Source organism: Myodes glareolus, chromosome 6 (genome assembly GCF_982192425.1).
Source record: "Myodes glareolus chromosome 6, mMyoGla1.1, whole genome shotgun sequence".
Classification (NCBI taxonomy): Eukaryota; Metazoa; Chordata; class Mammalia; order Rodentia; family Cricetidae; genus Myodes; species Myodes glareolus.
In genome coordinates, this window is record NC_142031.1 from 58,918,327 (window position 1) to 58,942,984 (window position 24,658).

A 24,658-nucleotide genomic window follows, 5' to 3' on the forward strand; every position below is an offset into this window, starting at 1 on the left:
AGGTCCTTATGAGAGGGAAGATCAGAGTCAGATGGGATCCATGATAACAGAAAGCAGAGGCCTTCATGGTTGGTTTTGAAGATTGAGGGGCACAGGGACCAAAGAACACAAAAGACCCTCGGAAATGAAAATTTGGAGAAAATGGTTTTACTTGGCAATTTCCAGGAAGAATGATGTCCTGACAGCATTTTAGTTTAGGGCTCCTGACCTCCAGGACTGTACAGTCAGTGTGTATATGATGGAGGAGGGTTATCTGTCTATTGTGTTATTTTCATTGGTCAATAAAGAGACTACCTTGGCCCCTTGATAGGACAGAAAATTAGGTAGGTGGAGAAAACAGAACAGAATGCTGGGAAGAGGGCTATGAGGCAGATGCCATGGAGCCAGCCACCAGGTCAGACATGTTGAATCTTTCCCGGTAAGCCACACCTCGTGGTGCTATACAGATTATTAGAAATGGGTTAATCAAGATGTGAGAGTTAGTCAGTAACTAACTCTCTAGAGATAATGGGCCAGGCAGTATTTAAATGAATACAACTTATGTGTTATTATTTCTGGGGCTAAGCTAGCCATGCGGGAGCCACGCGGGATGAAAAGCAGGCCTGCCCGTAGTCCCTCACTACATATGGCGCCCACGTGGATAACTAAATCCACAAAAAGCCTGAGAAAGTTTGGGAAAGAATAGAGTAAAGCATGGTTTCTTGATAGCAGCGATTTCTTAGGTCTGCTCTGCTTGCTAGAGGCAAGCAAATGCTCACATCTAAGAGAGGCTTCCTGACTCAGCTTTAGCTGCAAAACCTTGCAGCTCTTTTAAGAGGTCCTGCCATGAAGCACTTAAATGGTGTTGATGAAAAGCTGAACGCATGCTTTTTGGGTTTTCAGCCGTAGCAGGAAAAAAGCTGCACTTTTTTAAAATGCCGGCTTTCTGGGATGTCCTGCCAGGACAATCTCTGACTCTTTCAGGCAGGCAGTCCGACTAACTGTAGTCTATGATCAGAATGCTGCAGCATTTTTGCTGGCAAGGACCTTAAAACACCATAGAGTTGTGGCAGTAAACACAGCTCTGGCTGATGTCTCAGCCATGAGGCTGGAAAGCTAAGGAATGGGCTGGATCTAACTGTCAAAGCTATGGCTTTAGTCCTACCCATTAAAGACTCCTGTGGTCAGAAAAAGAGAGATATACAGTAAAGAGAGATTCAAAGATAAAAAAAAAACCTCTAAATGGTTTATAATGTGTTACAAATAAATACAGGATAAAAGTTAAAGTTCTTAAAGTAAAAAGAGAGTAGTTAGGTGTGATGGTACACACCTTTAATCCCAATGCCTGGGAGGTAGAGGCATATTGACCTCTATGACTTCAAGGGGTAGAGGTAGATTGACCTCTATGACTTCAAGGTGTGGTAGCACACGCCTTTAATCCCAGCACTGGGAAACAGAGACAGACAGATCTCTATGAGTTCAAGGACAGCCTGGTCTACAGAGTTATTCCAGGACAAAGATATACAGAAAACCTGTGTCAAAAAATAAAAGTAAAAATAAAAAAAAGAGGTTAAAAATAAAGCTACATAAAGATAAAAAATACACAAAAAATCTTGATACTGTATGCTATTATGCTCTCTTTAAATTATTTAAATGCTGAGAAAGGAGCAACAGCTACTAAAAGATATTTGTTTATAAATGCTGCTAAACTAATCCAAGATAGTTATGTTAAAAATACCTTGACTTCTAAATTTGGATCTAAGGATATGATACTTTAAAAAGGAGGTTCTTCTTTTATTTTCACAGAGGATGAGACCCTGTGGATTGCTTCTATCCCAATATGGTATAATAGACCACGCCCTCCTAAAAGGTTTCTGTAAACACCCTCAAAAAATTTCTTCACGCAACTGCCAACTGAGATGAACCTGGCAGACAGGTTTTACCATAAAAGACCTAATTAACTGCACCCCTATACAACAAAAAAAAGTTTAAAGAGAAATAACTACGTCCATATTCCCAAATATTGTTTATAAATGTTCTTTTACATTTAAAGGGGGATATGATATAAATATAAATAATTTCATTGGTATGGATTTTAAGGTCAATTTTGTTATATGTATATATATTTCTGATCTTGATTAAGGTATTATGATTATATAATTCATTTAAAAATGTAATGTATAATTAAAAAATATAGGTTGTTAATGGATAATTATCGATAATAGTCAAGCTTGTAGTAATATTAGTTTGGTTTTCTAGAGGTGCATAGATATATTTCAGATATGCATTTTTCATATCTTTCAAAGACTACAGAACATGGCATTTAATGTTTTAATAACTTAGGACTTTTCATGACAATGAGACATATCTGCTCCTGGCAGCACCAATCTACTTCAAGAGAAAGATGAACATCAAAGAGGCTTCTTATGGAGTTGGTTAGCCATTTGGGCAAGAAACTGCTCTTGCCTGGACTGTTGTATAAACTGGACACAAAAAACCCACAGAGAGAGGACTGCTAAACTTGCCTAAAGGTGAGATGATCTTTCGGGGTTCCTGATTCATGAAAGAGTCTACAAGACATTCTACAGGACACAGCAGATAATGACTAAACTGCCTTTAAAATTTCCTGCTTCATGAAAATGTCTCTGGATATTATGGGCCTAAAGGCCAAAGATGGGTGCCCCAATGATACAGAGAAACTTTGGGTGACTGTCCAGACAGCGAAATGTCTCTGTCATTTCTAGAGTTTTGGAAGTTGCTTACTTCTTGTTTACTTAGGTAATATTATATCCTTCTGGAGTCTTTGATGGAGTTAAAAAATGGATAGTCATAGTTATAGTTTTCCATTATTATGATAAAAATATAGTTATAAATATTATGACTGTAATTCTTGCTTGATAACTGTTTTGTTATATGTAATTTTACTATGTTAAAATAAAAACCTTTCTGTTTTGTTTAAACAAAAAAAGGGGAAATGATGGAGGAGGGTTATCTGTCTATTGTGTTATTTTCATTGGTCAATAAAGAGACTGCCTTGGCCCTTTGATAGGACAGAAAATTAGGTAGGCGGAGTAAACAGAATAGAATGCTGGGAAGAGGGCAATGAGGCAGAAGCCATGGAGCCAGCCACCAGGTCAGACATGCTGAATCTTTTCCGGTAAGCCACCACCTCGTGGTGCTACACAGATTATTAGAAATGGGTTAATATCAAGATATGAGAGTTAGTCAGGAACTAACTCTCTAGAGATAATGGGCCAGGCAGTGCTTAAATGAATACAATTTGTGTGTTGTTATTTCTGGGACTAAGCTAGCCGTGCGGGAGCCGGGTGAGGCAAAAAACAGACCTGCCCGCAGCCCCTCACTACATGTATAGTTTAAGTAACTCAGCTTGCGGTCAGTGGTAGTAACTGTGACATCAAAGGACACAAGAAGTTTGTCTGTGTACATATGCAGTGAAGACTTTTGCACTCTTTAAACCTTTGGCTAATTCCAAATAGAACTGCAATCAAAATTTGGTGTGTACCTTAGCCTGGGTAAATGCCTAGAAACAGTGTTTCTGCATCCTCTGTGCCAAAATGTTTCCTAGAAGAGCTACAGGGTTGTGTATACTCAACAGTGACCAATGAGCATCCTTTATCCTCCTCAGATTCCCAAGCACACTGTATACATGTATAGAGTACATGTGCTTATAGATTGTTCAGTGCCTCCGACATATCCTGGTGCTATATGACAGAGCTGTGTTGCCAGGCCTCTTTTTACTATGTTTCAAGATGAGGTCTTACCAATTTGTTCAAGCTGGCCATGAGGTAACTCTCTACCATGGGTTAGCTTTGAACTTGCGATCCTCCTGCCTTAGTCACTTCAGTTGCTGTGATAATAGGCCTGACTGAAAGGCCTAACTGTCCAATGAGTCTTCACACTGTTAATATTTTCACCAATCAAACCAGTTTGCTCTGGTTTTCTTCTGATGACTGGTTTTGTGGACCGTGCCAGATCTTCATGTATTTGTTCACTTATTCAGGTATCTGGGCTGACATGTCTGTGTACATCTTTAATTTATGTTAAAATTTGGATGGTGTTCTTATTGTTGAGTTTTTGAGAACAATTAAAATGGTAAAACACATATACCTAATCGTTGTTGGATATCTGTAACCTTCAAATAGTCTTAGTCTGTCCTCATCTCTTTGTTCTCTTAACAGAAGAAAACTCCAATTTTGATATGATCCAATTTATCCTATTTTTCTTTAATGGACTGTGTTTTGGGTTTTAAATTTGTATGACTTGTGTCTTATGCTTGAAGCTATAATCCATTTTGAGTAATTTTCCTAGAATAAGACAGGCTATTTCTGACAAAGTTCGTGTTTTCAAATGAAGATGTCCACATTTTCTAACACCTTTGAAAACACTTTCACTTTCTCCATCAGATCACTTTGTATCTTTGTCAAAAAATAGCTTAGCCGTACCTACAGTCTATTTCTGGGTGTTGGGTTCTACTCCATTGATCTGTGTCTCCCTTTGCCAATATTATTTTAAATAGCACCATGACTACTGTGGCATTAGAATAAATCTGAAAATAAGTGCTTGCAATCATGCTAACTTTTTATTCTTCTCCCACATTGTTAGTGTCTTTGCACTTCTTTATAAATTCAGGGGGATGTGTGTACACTAGAACAATGCCTAAAAAACACCTTCCAGTGTCTCAATATTTAGTAGTATTGCATTAAAATTATATATCATTGGGAGCATGGTTTGAATGAGATTGTGCTTCATAGGCTTGGCTATTTGAATGCTTGGTTTCCAGTTGGTGGTGCTGTGAGTATTGGGGCTTAGAAGGTTGACTTTGCTGGGAGTTGTCATCTCTGGGGGCAGACGTTGGGAGTTTAAAGCTTTGCCACTCTTCCAGTTCACTATAGCTGCTTCCAGGATACCACATGAAGATGTGTGCTCTCATCTGCCTGTTCCTGCCCCCATGTCTGTCACTTGCAGCCATGCTTACCTACCATGATGAACTCTTATTTTTTTGCAATGGGAAGCTCAAATAAACTTCTTCTTCTGTAGGTTGCTTTTGGTCATGTGTGTCAATGGATTTTCTTTGGCTCACCAGCTCCCAAATAATGACACAGAGTCTTGTTATTAAGTACAAGAGCTTGGCCTTAGCTTAGGCTTATTCCCAACTAGCTCATAAAATTTAAATTAACCTGTTTATATTAATCTACATTCTGCCACATGGTTAGTTTCCTCTCCTCAGTATTGTACATTTGACTTTCTCTGTGTCTCACCAGCAAATCCCTTCCTCTCAGATTCTTCCCCTGAATTCATCTCTTTCCCAAGAGGTCTTGCCTATCCTTTCCTGCATAGCTATTGACTATTCAGCTCTTTATTAAACCATAATAAAGAAGGTGCCATAGGCAGGTATGGAAGGACAGAGACACACCTTCCCACTGTATGATCAACTATCCCACAACACTTAGGCTTTATCACGGCAACATGAATGTGTGCAATGCAGTGTGACTTGGTTTCCTTTCCTGTTGCTACAAAAAGATACCCTAATGGATACCCTAATGGAAGCAATGTAAAGTGTGTGTGTGTGTGTGGAGGGGGGTATTTTCACTCAGAGTTCCAGGTTACTGTTTATCATAGTTGGGGGAATCACAGCTTCAGGAGTTTGAGCAGGTGGGTCACATGGCATCTGTAAACCACAGAAAGCAATGATGAACATATGAATGGTAGTGACGTGACCAGTACATTTTCCCCCACACATACAGTCCGTGAGTCCCCACTTGGGGGATGGTGCCACCCACAGTGGAAGGGTCTTCCCACTTCAATTAATTTAACTGAGATAATCTCCCACAGACATCTTCAGGCACCTACTTCCCAGGGTATTCTTTGTTTCTCTGAGTTAATAATTGACACGACCCATCATTTGGGTTGTAATCAGTTATGTATATCTGTCACCTTTTTGGTTGCAGCAAAAGCAGACTAGGAAAGGTCTTATTTTGGCTTACAGTTTGTAGAGATAGTCCACTGTGGCAGACAAGGCACAGCGACTGAAGTGTGAGGCATCTGGCTACAGTGCATCTATAGTTCAGCAGCTGAGAAAGGTGAACACTGGTCCTCAAATCTTTCTCTTTATTCAGTCTAGGAGGCTAACCTATGGGATGGTGCTACTCACGTAAAGGATAGGAGTTTCCTCTTTATTTTAACCTTCTGAAAACATTTGCACATACAAGCCTGGAGGAATTTCCATGGTGATTCCCAAACCCGTCAAGTTAACAATGAATATTGGCCATTAATGGGAGATGAATGTTTTTCCTGCATTGAGAACTTCTGTCCTTGTCTCTTTAATTGCATAGAATTTTATGCTATTTGTATCAGCATTTTTTAGAATATGGAACACAGATCCTACATAAGATTTACTGCGTTTCTTTTCAGAAAATGTGTGTGTGTGTGTGTGTGTGTGTGTGTGTGTGTGTGTGTAAAACATGCTTATTAGTGTAGTGCCCAAAGAGGTCAGAAGAGGGCATCAGATTCCTTGGTGCTGATGTCACAGGCAGTTGTGTACACCTTGGTATCAGTAGAGAACTGAATTTGGCTCCTCTGGAAGAACAGTAAACTCTCCTAACCACTGAGCCATCTCCTTAGCCCCATGTTAGCCCCATGTCCCACTTATTCCTAATTCATTTCCTGGAGCTGAGCAAAATGCCTTCAAATAGTAACCAGCTTTCAGTTCCAAGGATAAACATTTTTTCCTATTTGTACTACATACTTTTAAAGCATATTACTTGATGTATTTTTAAAATCTATTTTTTTTTTTTTTTGCAGGCTGGAGAGATGGCTCAGCGGTTAAGAGCACTGGCTGCTCTTCCAGAGGTCCTGAGTTCCAGCAACCACATGGTGGCTCACAACCATCTGTAATGAGATCTGATGCCATTTTTTTTGTGTGCAGGTGTACATGCAGAACACTCACATACATAAAGTGGGAAAAAAAAACAAGCTGGGTGGTGGTGGTGCACACCATTAATCCCAAGCAGAGAGAGGCAGATATCTATGAGTTCAAGGCCAGCCTGGTCTGCAGAGTGAGTTCCAGGACAGCCAAAGATATATAAAGAAACTCTGTTTCAAAAAACCAACACAACAAAATATATATATATTCATACTATTAAGGCTATTTGCCTGAATGGCCTTGTGACTTTTATCTTTTTATATGATTTCTGGCTTTGTCATCAAGGTAATATTGAACTTATAAAAAGAGCTGGAAAGTGTTTTTTTTTCTTCTCTCTGGAAGAGATTATTATAGAACAGATATGAGTAAGACTGAATATCAGGGAGATTTTTTTTAAACTGGCAACTATCTCACTTAATACTTTCTAGAGTATTCTGATCACAAGTTAAATCCTGGCCTTGTTTCAATTGTTTTAGTCCACTCTAAGAGTTGAACTTCCATCTAAGTTGCCAAGTATATTTAGACAAAATTATTTAGGGTTAAGCATCATTAAAGCCTGCACACACAACTCTATTTTCAAGTGATATGTGTAACAGTAACACAGCTATGTATGTACATGGATAGGTGTGTGTATATAATGTCTATGTAATGTGTGTTACCCATTTGATGTATGTGGATGCTTTGATGACATTGGAACATCTATCTGTCTATCTATCTATCTATCTATCTATCTATCTATCTATCTATCTATCTATCTGTCATCTATCTATCATCTATCTATCCCTTCATCTATCATCAATCTATCATTTATCTAATCGTGTGTGTGTGTGTGTGTGTGTGTATGTGTGTGTGTATGTGTGTGTGTGTCCTATTACAGTTATAGCTGCTTTATTCCTTTATTCAGGGAACCAGCTTTTGGCTTCATTATGTCTCTCCACTGTTTTTCTGTGTCTAATTCTGTTGTTTGTTGCTCTTGACTACTGCTTTGCTTTCCTTGGCATTTTCTTGACCATTTTCTTTCTGTCTGCCTTTCTTTCTTTTTTTCTTTCTTTCTTTCTTTCTTTCTTTCTTTCTTTCTTTCTTTCTTTCTTTCTCTCTCTCTCTCTCTCTCTCTTTCTTTCTTTCTTTCAGATAAAATCTCAGCTGATTGATGCAGAACTTTATAATTTCCTTCTGTAAACTGTTTGATGCCTTTCAGAAAGTACTATTTCTTTCTCTCTGCATTCCACAGCAGTGTGGTATGTTTTAGTTTCATTTTCATTCAACCAGAAATATTTTATTTGCCTTGTGACTGCTTCTTGAACCTATGTGTCTTGTGTGATTCCCTGTATTTTCTAGGTTTTATTCTTTCTTTATTACTGTTTTCCAGTTCAGTTCCATCTTATCTTTAACTAAATTGTTCTTCTAACTTTCAAGCTGTACCCCAGTACCTCAAAATGTGAGTGCATTTGGAGATGGGTTTTTTAAAGTGGTAATTTAGTTATGGGATCATTAGAGTGGACCCAATCCAATATTGCTGGAGTCTCTGTAATGACAGGAGATTAGGAGACACTTAACCCAGACAAAGGAAGTACCATGGAGAAAAACAGTGATGTGGCAGCCATCTGTGAACACAGAGAAATTCTCTACAATAAATTTACCAGGGCCCTGATTCTGAACTTCTAGCCTCCAGAATCAGAATAACAAACGCTGTCACTTAAGCCCCCTGGTATGCAGTATTTTGTTATGGCAACCACAACATAACCAACATACAATTCAGACATGTACCTTATGGTATTTGAATATGTCACTGAAGTTTAATTTATAACCAAGGAAATGGTCTATCTCATTTAACTCTTTACAAACCTTGAACACAAATACCTGTCTACCCTGTGGTAGGTAGAATAACTTACAAACATCAATTTAATCCAGTTGTCTGGTGATGTAATTCAACTCTACTGTATCCCGTCTCATTTTCTCTTTATATGTTTATTAATTGCTGAGAAAAGATGGTTATAAATACAATTTATATTATTTGGATTTTCTGATCTCTTTTTGTTATTAGATACAAACCCACTTAGGGCTGTCATGACTCTTTGTTATTTTAGAGGGCTACACTTCATCCTCGGTCTTTATTGTTCTTCTGAAGCCCATTTTATTGATATCAATGTGACCAACCCAGCTTTTTATTTATTGGTGATCATAGGTTCTATTCTTTGAATGTTTTAACGTGGAAACCCCCTGCTAGCTTTCCCCTTGGCATAAGAAAACTAAAAAGGAAGGAAGATTTAGCTTGCCTACAATTTCCTAGATCTCAGTCCGCCATAGCAGGGAGAGAGTGGTGGGGCAGGTGTCTCACATTATGGTCAACAGATAGCTGGGAAAGGAATACAGACAGGCACTGTGGCAAGATGAAGCGCCCATTACATGTTCCTGTAACTAGATCCAACCTACAACTTCCCATTTCCCAATAAGGGTAGGACATCATGAGTCCATCAAATCACAGATAAGGTTAGAGCCCTCAGAGTCTAATCACCACCCCAAAGTCTATCAACTGGCAGCTAGGTCCCCAGTACAACGAGGTTATAGGGGTCAGGTCACATTTAAACTCATTAGTATACTTGAGATTCGTTTCTCACAGTCTCACTGTGTGGTTGCTTCTTGTGACTGAAGATATAAAGTTAGTGCCACCTCCATGCAAGTCCTGTCTTTACGAAGTCTGCAAGAGGCCACGCTTCCATGCTCTCTCTCCAGTCTGGGGCCCATCAGGACATTCTTTGGCTATGAGAGCTTCATTTTTCTTAGTTTTAATTTAATTTTATTGTGTGTGTTCACATAATTTTATATGTCCATTGAAATGCATGAGTGTGGATGCACAAAGGCCATTGGGTGGCTTCCTTAATTACTCACTTTAAATTCTGAAGAGCAACATAGCGACATTGGAAATCACTGGTTCTGCTAGACTGGCTGGCCATTAATTCCCAGGCATCCTCCAGCCTTTGCCTCCTCAGAGTAGGGATCACATGCACACGCCACAGTATTGGCATTTTTATATAGGTACTGATGACCTAAACTCAGATACCCAACTGACCTATCTCCACAGCTCCTGTTGTGAGATTTTTCTCATAGGCATCCAGAAACCATGAAAATTCATTATCCTTATAGTTACCTTAGGCTCTAAGGAAGATCCTTGCTCATTTAATAATAAAGATTTTAACTGCATCATCGTGTGTTGGTCACTAGCATGCAGAGTAGCAAACCAAAGACCCGACTGCTAGACTAACGTGCAGTTTGAGGTCAAATAACAAGGGTTCATGTTATACAGGTTAAATGAGAAGATTCTCCAGATGCGGAAAACATGTGACCAAGTGGCATCTTATGTAGCAATAGTCCCAGGTCACACAAGCTAGTGAAGAAATGGGTGTGTGTGTGTGTGCGTGTGTGCGTGTGTGCGTGTGTGCGTGTGTGTGTGTGTGTGTGTGCACGCGCATGTGCGCGCACACAGCAGAGGGGGCAGTTGCCTTTCAATGCCGACAGATCCAGATCTTTATGAGTCTTAGTAAGTGATATGAGAAGCTCCCTTGGACTTCTTTCTTTTATTTGCAGTGCTGAGGAGAGAGCCTAGGACCTCGGCCATGACAAATATACATTCCACAACTGTGCTGCATTTGGGGTCACTGTGGGCATCCAGAGCCAGGAAGGGTCCCTAAAGTTGTTCTCCACCATCTCTCTGTGGTTCCTTCTCACTAACTCACCATGGAAGGACTGACTTTGGGGTGCTTTTGTGTCAGGGCCTATTTTCTTATTCTGATACATGTGTAAAGCTGTCCATACCCAGGAACTAGCTCTCCCAGCCAAGACTGGAAAACACTGCAGGGCTTAATACCAATCTGGAATGTGTGATTTTCTAATCTTCTTATTTCCTGTAGCCATCTATTAAAAAAGAAAAAAAATAATTTATTCATTTCTATGCTCTTTAAACCATGAGCTTTTTTTTTTTCTGAAGAGATAGACCTAGCCTTTGCTATATAAACTAAACATCAGAATTAACTTACCAGGATATATGTTTTTTCTGTTTTGTTTTTGTCCGACTAATTAAAAACAGCAGGGAGTATTTTAGTATCTGCTAAAATTTATGTTTGAAAACAAAAAAAAAATAAAAACTATACAAGAGAATGATCACAAATTGCTATAAATGATGCTAGATTAAAAGGAGTTAAATGCACGTGTCTAGCATATGAGTCTGATGAGATAACATACATTTGTCAATGCATGAACTGATAATTCAAAGCCATGGAAGATTGTCTCTGAGTTCATGATGCTAGGGCTGGCAGGGTAGTCCAGTAAAAGCAACCGCCTTCAAACCTAAGATCCAAATTCCATCCCTGGCAGCCACATGATGGAATTGTCCCTGGACCTCCATACATGCATCATACACAAGTCCCCCTCTCCCCTGAATAAAATTTCAGTTTAAAGAAATCTATGTTAATTATACAATACTGAAGGATAATGAATGGTTTGTGTGTGTGGTTCCCACTCTGTGCACACTGGCTTCCTCTATTGGCAGTTCAACCTTTCTCTATGAAACTCCGACTGTGGAGCGAAACCACTGAAAGTTTAGTGTGTGCACAGTGATTGAGAAGTGGCGGGAGCCACATGCATGGCTGCTGAGAAGCAGGAAGTCCTTGGTTCCTCATCATAAAAATAGTTGTGTGTAGGTACCACTCTTTTAAATAGGAGGAAACAAACTCTTGAAGAGGTTAAGCAACTTGCTCGATGAAAACTGTTAGTACATTGTTGGGTGTGCTATTGGGCTGGATATCAAGGCCTGAGCCTGAGGACCAAGAACCAGGGCTCTATTGTGACTTAAGTGAACATTCCCATAGATACTGGGCTTTCCAGGTTCTTTTTCAAAAGAATAGAATCATTGTAATTTATTGGGAAATATTTCTTTCACAGCAACCTGAAATTCAATTATCTTCTCTCTGAACTTCTTGGCTCCCCAAGCTTCCCTGCTTCTAGACACTCTTCAGTTCCCAGATGGGAGACAGAAATAGATAAATACATTTTTAAAGCTTACAAGACTATAATAAATTTTCCTAATGTAACCTAACAAATGCCTGTGGCTAGCCACGTTAAGGAGACACTGCACATAGCAGATAACCAGGGATAAAAATCCAGCCACTGTGGTTATTGTGGGGCTTTGGCTTAATAACATTACCTTTCTGCCTGAAATGCAAGTTGACTTTAAATAGTACAGAGGACAGTTGGGGGAAGCCGGGTGCATAGTGGTGGGTCTTATGCATTGCTTAGTGTTTTTATTACTAATTCATAATTATTCTACTCAAATTGATATAGGAAAAATGGTCTGGTCTTCTTGTTTAAAATCAATAAAAGGAAAAAATGACCTGGGGAATCTATCTCAGGAGGTAGCGTACTTGCGTAGCATGCAAGAAATTATGAGTTTGAGTTCCACCACCACATTAAACCAGAGTTGGTGGTACATGCTTGTGATGCCAATACTCTGGAGGAAAAGGCAAGAAGGGGCAGAAATTTAAGGTCATCATTCTCAGTCATGTAGTGAGTTTAAGGCAAAAAAAATAAATAATAAGGTAAAGGAGATTATTGTTCAGCATTCAAGAGTCGTCAAGCATTACAAGTATAGAGTTAGTCTCATGACCCACCTTGGATTCTGATTTGTATTCTGGAAATGGGAGGGAGCAAGTCAGTTCTCTCTACTCTGCAGAGGTCCAAATGCCTCCTAGGCTGATGTAATTTGAATTTCTAAGCCACACAAAGTCAGACTATATGGGCATTTCTGAGGCAGGCCAGTTAGAAAGAAGGCTTATTTCCTGCCGAGAGATGCCTCGGGGTTTGCCACAGGAAAACCGTTTTGGTGACATCTCCCACTTCAGAATTATGGTCTAGAAGACAAAGTCAATGGAATCATTGCAGTAATCATGGCTGCTTAATGTGCTGAGGTGAATTGATGGTTGAGTCTTAAACATTTGTATGACCTACTCTGAGATTCAGAGAACATTGTAGAAGAGGGAGGGGAAAGAATGCAAGAGCCTGGAGATAGGGAAAAGGGCGGGGCTGGGCTATCTTCAGGGTGTGACACAGCCATTGCAAACCTAAGCTCACAGCAGCTGCAGTTTCCTGCAGAAGACTAGGCCTGTCAACAGCCAATCACAGGCCAGACCTAGGAAGAGCTCCTGGAGCCCTAGCCATCCCTTGTGAACTGTTGGCACTGGTGGATTCTGGGGGAAGTTTAGTCATTGCCTTCAGTTGTTATACCAACAGTGAACCAACCATCTTCCCATAAATATTTCCAAATGTGCAGATCCAGGGACAGCCCTGGGTACAACCAGTTGGTCACGAAACCGAGGGAATGTAGGGAAAGGACTTGAAGGGAGGAGAGAAATCGCAGTGAGGGAGATAGAAGGGGGTCGGTGGGGAGAACATGCAGAATGTTTTATATACATGTTTGAGTTTGTCAAAGAATAAATAAATCTAATCAATTTCTGAAAGGAAACAATATCTACAGACAAGGACAATGATGCTTTTGGAAAATTGATTAATATTTGTATTTCTAAGCACATTATCTTTCACCCAAAATGCACTGAGGGTTTACCTAAATCCTTACAATGATATTAATGAGCAGCTGGTTGATCCTAACATCATCTGGCATGGGAATTGCAGTCCCTCTGAAGAGCCAGAGGCTATGTCTTTGCGTGGAGGGCGGCTCACACATCAAATAAAGGACAAACAAAAATTAGAAATGTAACCGTCCACATTGGGTTGTTGTGGGCACCCAGTAAAGAACTCACCCTTGCTATGCTCCAGCTCTTTCCGATGCTGAAATGTAGACACACACATTTACCTTGCAAGATTCTTTAGAGATTGAATAAAAAATACATCTGCTGTACTTCCTGGCGCTGGTCTCTATAAGCAATGCCCATTATGTTTCTCTATATGTAATTATGTCCTCATCTCCATAACCTATTTATCTATATTATGTGGAGAAGAGCATATGTAAACTCTATTTCTACCTCATTCAGTAAGACTCTTGCTCTGTACTAATAGTTCCTGGCAGGAAAGCTCCACACGCATTTGCTAAGTGAATAAGCAATGACAGAGAACACAGGGTAGAATTGAGACAAAGTCAGCAAATAGCTCAAAGCTTGAGCAGGGGATCTAAGTCACTGGTAGAGTACGCGCCTAGCATATGTGAGGCCATGAGTTCAATTCCTGGTACATCAACAGCAACAACAAACAAGATGTCAGGGCAGGTGCTAACCCCAGCTATCTGGACATAGTGACCCTGGAGGCCTTTTGAGGATGCCAGGGATAGCTGTCGGACCTTGGCCTTCACAAGTGAGCATATGCGTTTTGCATGTGATAGCCATCATAAAACATGAAGCTGCTACTGTGAAGGTATAGCTTTCTCAAATTGAGGTGACTAGAGTAAAGATGGGGGCATGAGAGGGAGGATAACAGAAAATGAAATTGAGAAAAATTCTATATATCCAGGAGCACAATATCTATGGAATTGATGAACAACATATTTTAAATAATTACAGAAGTGTATGAAGTTGCCCAACATAGAAATATTTGAAGATATGGAAATATTAATTATCCTGGTTTGATTATCACATATCGTGTGTGCATATATATACATATTTACAACTTTTTATATATTATATATTACACACACACACACACACACATATATATATATATATAGTTTTGATTGTGTTCCTTGTGAATAAGTAAAAATGTTACATGTGAAGTGAAACCTGTACAAGTCACAAAAGGAAAGGATTGGCTATGGAGCTCCATGGATACTTGCCTTGCAAGAGTAAAGCCTTGAACTTGATTCTCTGGACCACACACAAGCAATCAGACAAGTGAGGGCTTTAAAAAAGGCAACATGAATAGATCGGACATGAATCAGACCTGGTATTGCCAGAAGCACATTGTATGTCTGCCTTCTTTTAAGTTTAAGCTTCGCTGAAAATGTCCTTGCTTTGCAAGCAAAAGGACCTAAGAACCCATCTTTAGAAATGGGGTACAGGGTATGCACATGTAACCCTACCACTGGCAAGCCAGAGATGGGCAGGTCGCTGGGGCTCAATGACCAACCTTCTAGTCCAACTATTGAGTTCTAAGCAAGTGAGAGACCCTGCCTTAAGATGAACGAAGCCTAAGGGATGGCACCTTACATGTTCCTTTGGTACACACACACACACACACACACACACACGTGTTTGCGCTAAATTTTATATTTTTTGTGACCAACTTTATTCTAGATGACATGCTTATTTAAAATGAGAAAAATGAAACCCCCTTAGTTACTTGCTAATGAATGCCTGTCTACTACTGCCACAAAGGTTCAATAAAAAACCATCCCCTAGTACCTGCTCCTCTTCTAAAGTGTCTGCAGGTCAATGTCCTTGTAAGTGGTCTAGGATGAGCACAGGGCTTCCTTAGAGTGTGTGATTTTTTTTTCCTGTGTGATTCTCCATATATAGAGGCAATTTCAGTCTCTTCCAAGCAACAGTATTCCGGAAAAACAGTATTCTTTGACTCCACAAAAGCAATTTGGCACAAGATTGCTCCCTTGGATGTGGGGATTCTACTGGATAAGTACTCTGCTTCAGAGTGTGGCCATCTGGGTTTGCCTCCATCATTCTGAAGCCCAAACTGTAGAATCATTAGCTACCTGGAGATCGACTCTTGACATCAATGCTACATAAGAGTCAAGCCAAACAATATAGACATATATAAGGTCCCTGAAACATAACCAATCAACCTAAATCCAAGGACAATTTTACTGTTTTACTTTGTCCAAAATAGGATTGAGTAAAAATTGAATAGTTTTTGTCCAAGGTACCACTGTACTAGAGGCTGGAAATATAAGGCACCAAGACATTCAGGCAAGGTCCTTGTCTACATCAAGATCACATTCTAGGAGCAAGACAGGCATATGAACATACAGTCATAAGAAAGTGGTCAGATTTGGATAATGATACTAGGTATGTATCATAGGTGAGAATTTATCCAAGCCTCAGTGCACATCTTCACCTCATTCAGTCGGCAATTTTCTGAGGCACAGACAAATTAGCTTACCAAAGCCACACAGTAAGTTAATGACACATGGGCACACAACACCAGTCAATCTGTCTCTAGGCTGTTCAACTACAATGCCATATTGTGTGTATAATGAAAATAGCATCAAGTAGGAATTTGAATGAGGAAGCAACTTAGCAATTCTATACTATATAGAAGTCAATTGTTAGTTCATTGTTTTTCAAATATTCCCCTAGAGAGATTCATGGATTATTCTTAGAGTTGGAAAATGACTTAAGTCTAAGTTGCTGTAAGGATTCAGTCATCATTTGTATCTAGAGGGGCCTGTGCAGAATGGCAATGGGAGTCACAGGAGAACAAAGTGTCCCAGGACACTATGAGAAATCTTGTTATTATCATCTTGTCCCAGTCATCAGTAGAATAAACCCAAACTGGGTCATTTGCAAGGTCTTCTTTCTGTTCTCTGGACAGTTAGACAAAACACAGAAAATGGCAGAGGCAAAAGTACTCCAACTATCAGTGGAACAAAGCTTTAGCAACCCAGAGCTCTGTGTGACAGTTGACAATGTCCCTCCCGAGTCTATTCTGTTCCCAGTGTAGAATGGAAGATTGACCAGTAGTCCTTCCTGGAGCAACAGCTTGTAGGAGGAGAGTGATTTTAGGAAGGAGAGTGATTGTGAAGGAAAGGCACAGGCTTATCACTGAGCTTCTCAGGGAAGAGGAGACAATGCTTTACATTACCAAAAATGCTTTCCATCACCTGAATCTCAAGTGGGTATCAAAAACTCACCTACAATACAGCATTTTATAAAAACCTCATTTACATATATGGGGTTCTTGGAAGAAAGGTCAGGGTTTTCACTGCACTAAAAATAAACAAAAAACTCACTGTCTCCCTCAGCACATTAATCAATATTTATTACATAAGATATTCAAATATTTGAGATGCTTTAGTTGAGATGTAAAAGATTCAGAAATAAACAAACCTTCAACTTTAAAAGCAGTTTTTCTAGTTGGAAAGGGGAGAGAGAGAGAGAGACAGAGAGACAGAGAGACAGAGAGAGAGACAGAGAGAGAGAGAGAGAGAGAGAGAGACAGAGAGAGCAGGAGAGAAAGAAAAAAGAGAAGGAGGTAAATCTGAAAAAGTGGGTAGATAACATCTTGGTTATGAGTTTATTTTTTTTCTTTTTGTTTTTTTGAGACAGAATGTCTCTGTGTAGCTCTGGTTGTCCTGAAACTTATTCTTTAGACCAGGCTGGCCTCGAACTCACAGAGATTCATCTACCTCTGCCTCCTGCGTGCTGGGATTAAAGGTGTGTGCCACCACAACCCAGCTGAGTTGATTCTTAGTAACAGTATGACTTCAATTAATTTAACCTTTTCATTTCTTTTGCTGTCATAATGCTATATAGATTTCATGGAGAGATGGGTAATTTTTAAAATAAAACAATATAAACCTTCAGTGTTAAACACTTAATAGGCAACCCTAAATTGCAACTATTTTCTACTATTAGGTTTTTTTACTATTTATTTTACAATTATTCATTTACTGTTATTACTGAAATGCTGGGGTTGCCAAGGGGACAGAGACTTTCTGACTTGAGCTTTTTGGGCAACAGGATTTAGGAAAAAAAAATATAATCCTAAAGTGTCTGGCTGGAGACCTGAGTCCTGAGTATTCTGGAAGTGTTGTTCATGACTGTACCTGTCTGTCTGTCTTTTCCTTGAATTGTACTAAGATTAGAGTTTCTTGTGAATGGTGACTTGATTGTTCATCAGAGTCTTTTTACACTGCCGGCTGCTTCCCCTCTGCACAGTGAGTGACCCGAGCTGCTGTTGGGACAGGAACTCGACTATTCTACTGTCCCTGTTCAAGGCTGAACCCCCTATCTCTGAAGGAGCGTGCAGGCTGGTTCCTAAATTTCACGTGGCTCTCCTCCTGCACAGGACACCTACAACCCAGTGGCCTTGTGCTGAGTCCTGTGTGGGCTGGAAGTGAGCCAGGTAAGGTCCAAGTGACGAGCAGAGAATCATCAGGAAAAGAGGCTTTGATGGCCACCAGGAAAATCTGTAGGCAGCAAATCAAGGAAGGGAATACATTCCGACTTATAGAAAGGATCCGGGTGGGTGTTTATCCTGTGAGGCTGGGAAATTGTTCTTTGCTCTCCCAGAAAGTGCTACCTTCTTTGCAAAGCCTCCGGGGAGACCTGGGGCAGAAGGGAGGGGGAGGAGGGGAGAGGGTGGGGAGACATTTCCTGTGCTACAGATCAGAAGTTACCAGGCCCAGCCCTCCTTTCCTGACAGCAGGTGTGTGTTTCTCTTCTACTTGGCAGAGATCCTGACTGTGTCAACACACTTCATCTTTAAGAACTACTGTTTGTCCTGGCTCCTAAGAAGCTACCTGTAAAGAGAAAGAAGGAATAGGGGAGGGGAGAAGGAGGAAAGAAGAGGGCATCAGGAGTGAAGTCAGGAAATACACCCTAGCTCTAAATTTTAAAAGACAGAAGTTCTGTTGTTAACTCCAGAACTGATGGAATGTAACATCTTTTTGTTGTGCTGATTTTATAAGGATCTTGTGTAGCCCAGGCTGGCTTCAAACTCTTTTTTTGTTTCGTTTTGTTTTTGTTTTGTTTTTGTTTTTTGAGACAGGGTCTCTCTGTGTAGCCCTGGCTGTCCTGGAACTCAGTCCATAAATTAAGCTGGCCTTGAACTCACAGAGATCCACCTGCTTCTACCTTTGAGTGCTGGGATTAAAGGTGTGCTCCACCCCACCTGGCTTCAAACTCCGTGTAGCGTGGATAATCTTGAACTCCTGATCCTCCTGCCTCCAACACCCAAGGGTTACCATCCCTATCACGTGGGTATGGAAATTTTTATTTTTAAACAAACTTGAACTTTGGCTTTCTTTCTATTTTTAAATAATTGTGAGGTGTGGTGGCTCACTCCTTACTTGTTTTATTATATTTATTTATTCTTATGTGTATGGGTGTGCATGCCTGCTGCCTGGTTCCCTCAGAGGCCAGAAGAGGGACAGGTGTTACAGGCAGTTGTGAGCTTGTATGTAGGTGCTGGGAATTGAACTTGTATGAGCTTGTATGTAGGTGCTGGGGTCCTCTGGAAAAGCAGTCAGTGCTCTTAACCACTGAGTCATCCCTCCAACCCCTCCTTTGGTTTTCTTGTCTTTACATTTGATCTTGACCCAGAGGGCTAGACGCAGCAGCTTTCTTGTCTGCTCGTGGCTTTGCAGTACTGTCTTGGGGATTAAATAAGGTAATGTACAATGATACAACAGATAGGGTAAGGTCCTTATGAGTCAGTTCCTGATTAAGAAGTAAATAATGGATCCCCAGTCCCATCATGCTCTAGGTGTTTGCATCGAAGTGTGGATTGCAGCAGACTGTGTCTGTGAGTCAAAGCTCAGCACACATTACATTGACCTTCCCTGACCTTCAGCAAAGTCCCTTGGGACACCCTCCTTTAGGGCTATTCTCCCACTCCCTTGCTCAGCACTGGACCATCCCTCTTGCATGATGCTGGCCTCCTGTGGGACTCCAGATTTTAGTCTCTGTCTCTCCAGTCAGCTGCCTTCCACTAGTAAGTCCTCTTCCTCATGTAGTTTCCTAACACCATCCCCATGCTGAATGAAGTCTTTTGAGGATTCCAGTGTTAAATCCATGCTCCCCGCCCTATACCCCTCCCACCTCTCAACCTGACTGACACTCAAGTCTCTCTCCTGCCCCTCCTGATTGCAATCCAGGCAGCCTGAAAGCATGGAGTCTCTGGCTTCCCTGCAGGACCGTTCCCATTTAATCACCAGGAAACCTCCTAGCCTCCCTAAGAATCACTGGCGAGGCCTCCCTTTCAGTCAGAAACCTGCTTTGCTCCTGTGGAGAATCCCCTGAGCCTCTGTAGCCAAGATCCCAGAGGTTCCAACTTAGCTAAGCCTCTGGTTTAGCCCCGCCTCCTTACTTATCTTGACTTCCTGATTACATCTTTTCCAGCAGCCTGTTTTGTCCTCAGGGTGCAGGCGGGGCTTATTTTTGCTGGAATTGCCAGCTCCACTTAGCATGGGAGCATCAATGAAAGAGTGAACAAATGAATGAATGCAGCATTGGAGGAGTCTCTAGCCCCTCTTCAGTCTGGGGAGGTGATGTCTCCCCTGAGAGGACCATTGACTAGCATGAGTCAGAACCCTGGTAACCTATTGATTTCCGCAGCCGACTCCCCACCTATTGATTGCTGGAGGAGGGAGCCCTTTCGTTCAGTTTCTATCCCAGCCGTTTTAGCTGCCAGTTCTTTCCCGTTAGTACACTCTGAGATCTCAGAGGGTACTGGACACACCCTATGCATCCAGTATCCTGTAGGGTGCTGGGGCCAGACCACTGGTCACCCTCTAACCAAATGCTCTCCTTCCTGAATGTCTCAAGGGGCCCACAAAGCAGGCTAGTAAGAGTCAGAGTACACATGGTATCTTAGAGGGTGCGGGAGTCCCCTCTCCATTGTCATCCTGTATCATCAGACCATATTCCAGCCAGACTGGGCTTCTTTTACACAAACACCCCCTGTTCACAGGAGGTGAGCCCCTGCTGTATTTGTCTCCAGTCCCCTGCAGTCCTGTTCTTTCTCCTTTTTAAAATGCAGTCACCACAATAAATTAAACTTTCATGGCTCCATTTCCTTCTTTCCTATTGCGGAACCCTGACATATTTCCTGAAGGAAATACTTTGGGGATCATAATTGAAACGCAATCATTCATAATGGAAGCAGGGAGGCCGAGGGTAATAGAGTTAGCTCTCGTTTCTCAGGGCAGACATGTTAATTACATTTTCTATTTCCGCTCGTTACCTCCGAGCAGGTCTCTGTGGATTGCCCTGCTTCTTCTTCTCCTCCTTAGCCAAAGGCATCTGGAGAGGGCACAAGTAGCCATGAGCCCCTTGGTAAAGATCCACCTCCAGCCAGCCAGCCTTCAGTTTCATTGTGGGGATCAAAGGGTCCAGTATTGAGCTCTCTGAGTCATCCTCAGGACTGGTCTGATTTCACAGCTTCCTGATCTCGCTCAGCCCCCTGACCCCAGACTCTCCATTCCTTGACCTCTTAGCCAAGGACAACCTTCCCTAGGAACACACGAGAGCCCCCCCCCCCGCACACCATGCCCACTCGCCTACCCATCCTTTTATGTGGGCCAGCGAGGCCTGCTATTCTCCTCAGCTCTCAGGGATCCTCCCAACAGCCCTGCCTGCCTCCCTGGCTGGAGATGCTGAAACAGAACTCTTTGGAAGGCTTTTGGGAAAGAAAGCTAGAGTTCTGCACAGCTAAAGAGGTAGCTCTTGCGCCTTCCTATGTACCCACAGGGGTCTCCGTGTACTCAGCAAGCTGTTTACCACAGAAACACCGCCCACGAGTAAGCTATCGTTCCTGGGTTTGTTCCTGTGTTTGAGGTCAACACTGGGTGTCTTTTTCAAATGCTCTCCGCCTTACTTTTATTTTTAAGTTTATCTTACGTGCATGTACGCGTACTCAGGCACATGCGCGAGGGTATCATATTCCTCGGAACTGGAGTCACAGGCGGCTGTTAGACACCATGTGGGGGCTGGGAACCTGAATCTCAGGTTCTCATCAAGAGTGGTCTTTACTGCTAAGCAACACCTTACTTTTTGAAACAGGGTCTCTCACTGCACCTGAAGTGCATTGATTCAGCCAGGCTTGCTGGTCAGTGGGTTTCAGGGACCCGCCTCCTCAGCCTTCCCAGCTCTGAGGTTACAATGTATGTCTCTGAGTCTGACGCTCTATGCTGATGCTGGGGTCCAACTTCAGTTTCTGATGCTAGCTGGCCAAGCACCTCCCCACCCCCTACTCTCTTTTTCTTTCTATGTGGTCCATCCAGCTCTGCGTTTCACTTTCTCTTCTGGTCATGTTGGTAGGTGGGAGCTGCTGGGCTAATGAACCTCATCTGGTCCGTTGTCCTGAGACTTCCTCTTCCATCCCCTCATTCTGAGGCTGACTTCCTGAAGTGACATCAAGAGTTCTTTTAACAATTAACACTAAAGTGCCTTCCTCACTGTGGAAAAAAAAAAAAACCTCTCTTCCTTGCTCCCTTGTTGTTTAGAGTGAGTCATGAGTCATCTTTATTCCCACACTGAGCTTGCCTTAGGCCTTTCTGGTTGGAGAGGAGAGTCTCCATTCAGTGAAATCTGAGCCTGCCCAGCAGGCAGGCAGAAGAAGCATGAACTAGGGATGCAAGTGACTTTGCTATTTGCGCTCTCTCTCTCTCTCTCTCTCTCTCTCTCTCTCTCTCTCTCTCTCTCTCTCTCCACACACACACACACACACACACACGAGCTTGAATTTTAAAGGAAGGGAAAGAAGTAGGGAGAATGGATATATTAGGGTCATCTGGCCTGTGTGCACTCCTGTGGGAACACCAGGGTTGAGGCGTGCCTTCATCAGCAGGCTCTTGAGAAACATAGCAAGGCTGCTCCGCGCTGGTCCACAGCTCTAGGGACATCTATCTAGGGGAGAAGCTTCTTTGCAGTGTGCGGATAGAAAGCAGGTCCTGAATAGTCCAAGCTAGAGAGTCAAAGGGGCCTGGAGGGAGAGAGTTCCTCTACCTCCCGCATCCTTCCCTGCTGTCCAGAGGGCCCTGCCCTGAAGGTGTCAGCAGCTCTTGCTGTCTGTAGCCTGTGCTGTCCGTGGTTCATCAGCTGGCAGCTTGCTATGGGTTTTGGTCTGGAACCCCTTGAAATATGGTAAACAGGGCTATTTAAAAAAAATAACAATAATACAGGATCCAAATAAAAGGCTTCCAGACTGCCCCAACCAATCTGAGTGCTTCTCTCCTCTCCAGATGCAGGAAAGGTACTTCACATGGCAGAAAATATGCTAAATTAGTGGAAATGGTTCTTTTTAGCAATCATTGTCTAGAGCCGAAAAAGATGTGGGTATTAATTGATGCGGCTTTCTGCAGCGTGCTATTTTTGTATTATTGATACACTCTTGCAAATAATGAGGCAATTTTGCCTTGTTGAAAGAGGAAAAAAAAATCACAGTGTAATTGAAAGATCTAAAAGATGATTTCAAGTGAGGAACCCGGCAAAAAACACCACACGTCACATGAAGACACTGTTCCTTTTGTTGGCTGCTTGGGTAGCTGGGGCACTTTTGAGGCCCACGTTGTTATGCAGGAAAGGGTGGGAACTCTCCTCCACCCTTCCCCTTCCTGCCCCACACTGCTTGAACAGGCAAGAGAAGGTCAGGGCTACTCATTTCAAAAGCTAGAGGGACCCAGCGTTAGAGAAAGAAAGAAAGAAAGAAAGAAAGAAAGAAAGAAAGAAAGAAAGAAAGAAAGAAAGAAAGAAAGAAAGGAGAAAACATAGAGAGAGAGGACTTAGAGTCATGTGATTTGGCAGAAGTACACATCTCAGTCACTGAAGAAACAAATCAGAGGCTGGGCTCATACCTCTGCAGTATAGCATTTGCCCAGCATGCACCAATTTTATTTTGAACCCTCAAAATTTAATAGTACTTGTATGGTTATGTGATTTACATCTCAGTAAAGCTGGTGTAATGTGAATAGCTTCCCACCCCCCCCCCCCCCGACCCCAGCACTTCTCTCAGAAATAACTACTTCAAGCCTACCCAGGAACTTAGTGGCAGGCACAGAGAGGTGAGGGGTAGAGGTCTAAGCCCAGTTGTCTTTGTACCCACTTCCTACTGCTCTCTCTGAGGATCTGGGGAGAGATGGCATCTAACAGCTCAGGATCTTGGGGCAATTACAACTATGAAAGAAGCAAGGAGTGACACTATCTTTGAGATGAACAGTCTGCCTTGCTGGCTTTCAGGGATGTCTGGAAAGGTCCTGCCCAGCTGAGAACCTTGTGGTTTGTTCGTGTAGTCGGCCGAGCTCTCTGTTAGCCGGTGTGTTAAATCACGGGTCTTCTGAAAACCTTGCCCAAGTCTGATGATTGGTGACCTCCAATTCCTAAAAGAATGCATATTCAAAATATGAATACATCCATTATAACAATCCTGGGTCTCTTCCCCAAGGAATTGAATACCAAATATGTAGGATAGGGAACTCTGGGTGAAGGCCCTCTCTTTGGGTAAGACAGTAGATACCACCTGTGAGTGCAAACTCTCAAGAAATGTGTTCACCAGGCAGTGGTGGTGCACGCCTTTAATCCCAGCACTCGGGAGGCAGAGGCAGGTGAATCTCTGAGTTTGAGATCAGCCTCTTCTATAAGAGCTAGTTTCGGTACAGGCTCCAAAAGCTACAGAGAAACCCTGTCTTGAAAAACAAACAAACAAACAAACAAAAAACAAGAAGGAAAGAAAGGAAGAAAGAAAGAAAGAAAGAAAGAAAGAAAGAAAGAAAGAAAGAAGGAAAGAAAGAAAGAAGGAAAGAAAGAAAGAAAGAAAGGTAGGTGATGGGTTAGTAGAAGTACGTGGATGAAGGAATGCAAAGAAGAACCAACACAAATTAGAAGCCCAAGAACAGTGAAGGAAATCAAAGAGCAGGTGGCTGGTGGGACACTTCAGAATGAAGTCACCAGAACAGATGTGAGACCCTGAACTCTTTGCTGATTCAACCTTGGTACTTGGCATGTTTGTGCCACCCATTGCCCTCTCCCCCACCGGTGGCTGCTTCCCTGTGAGTTGTCTGGTTCG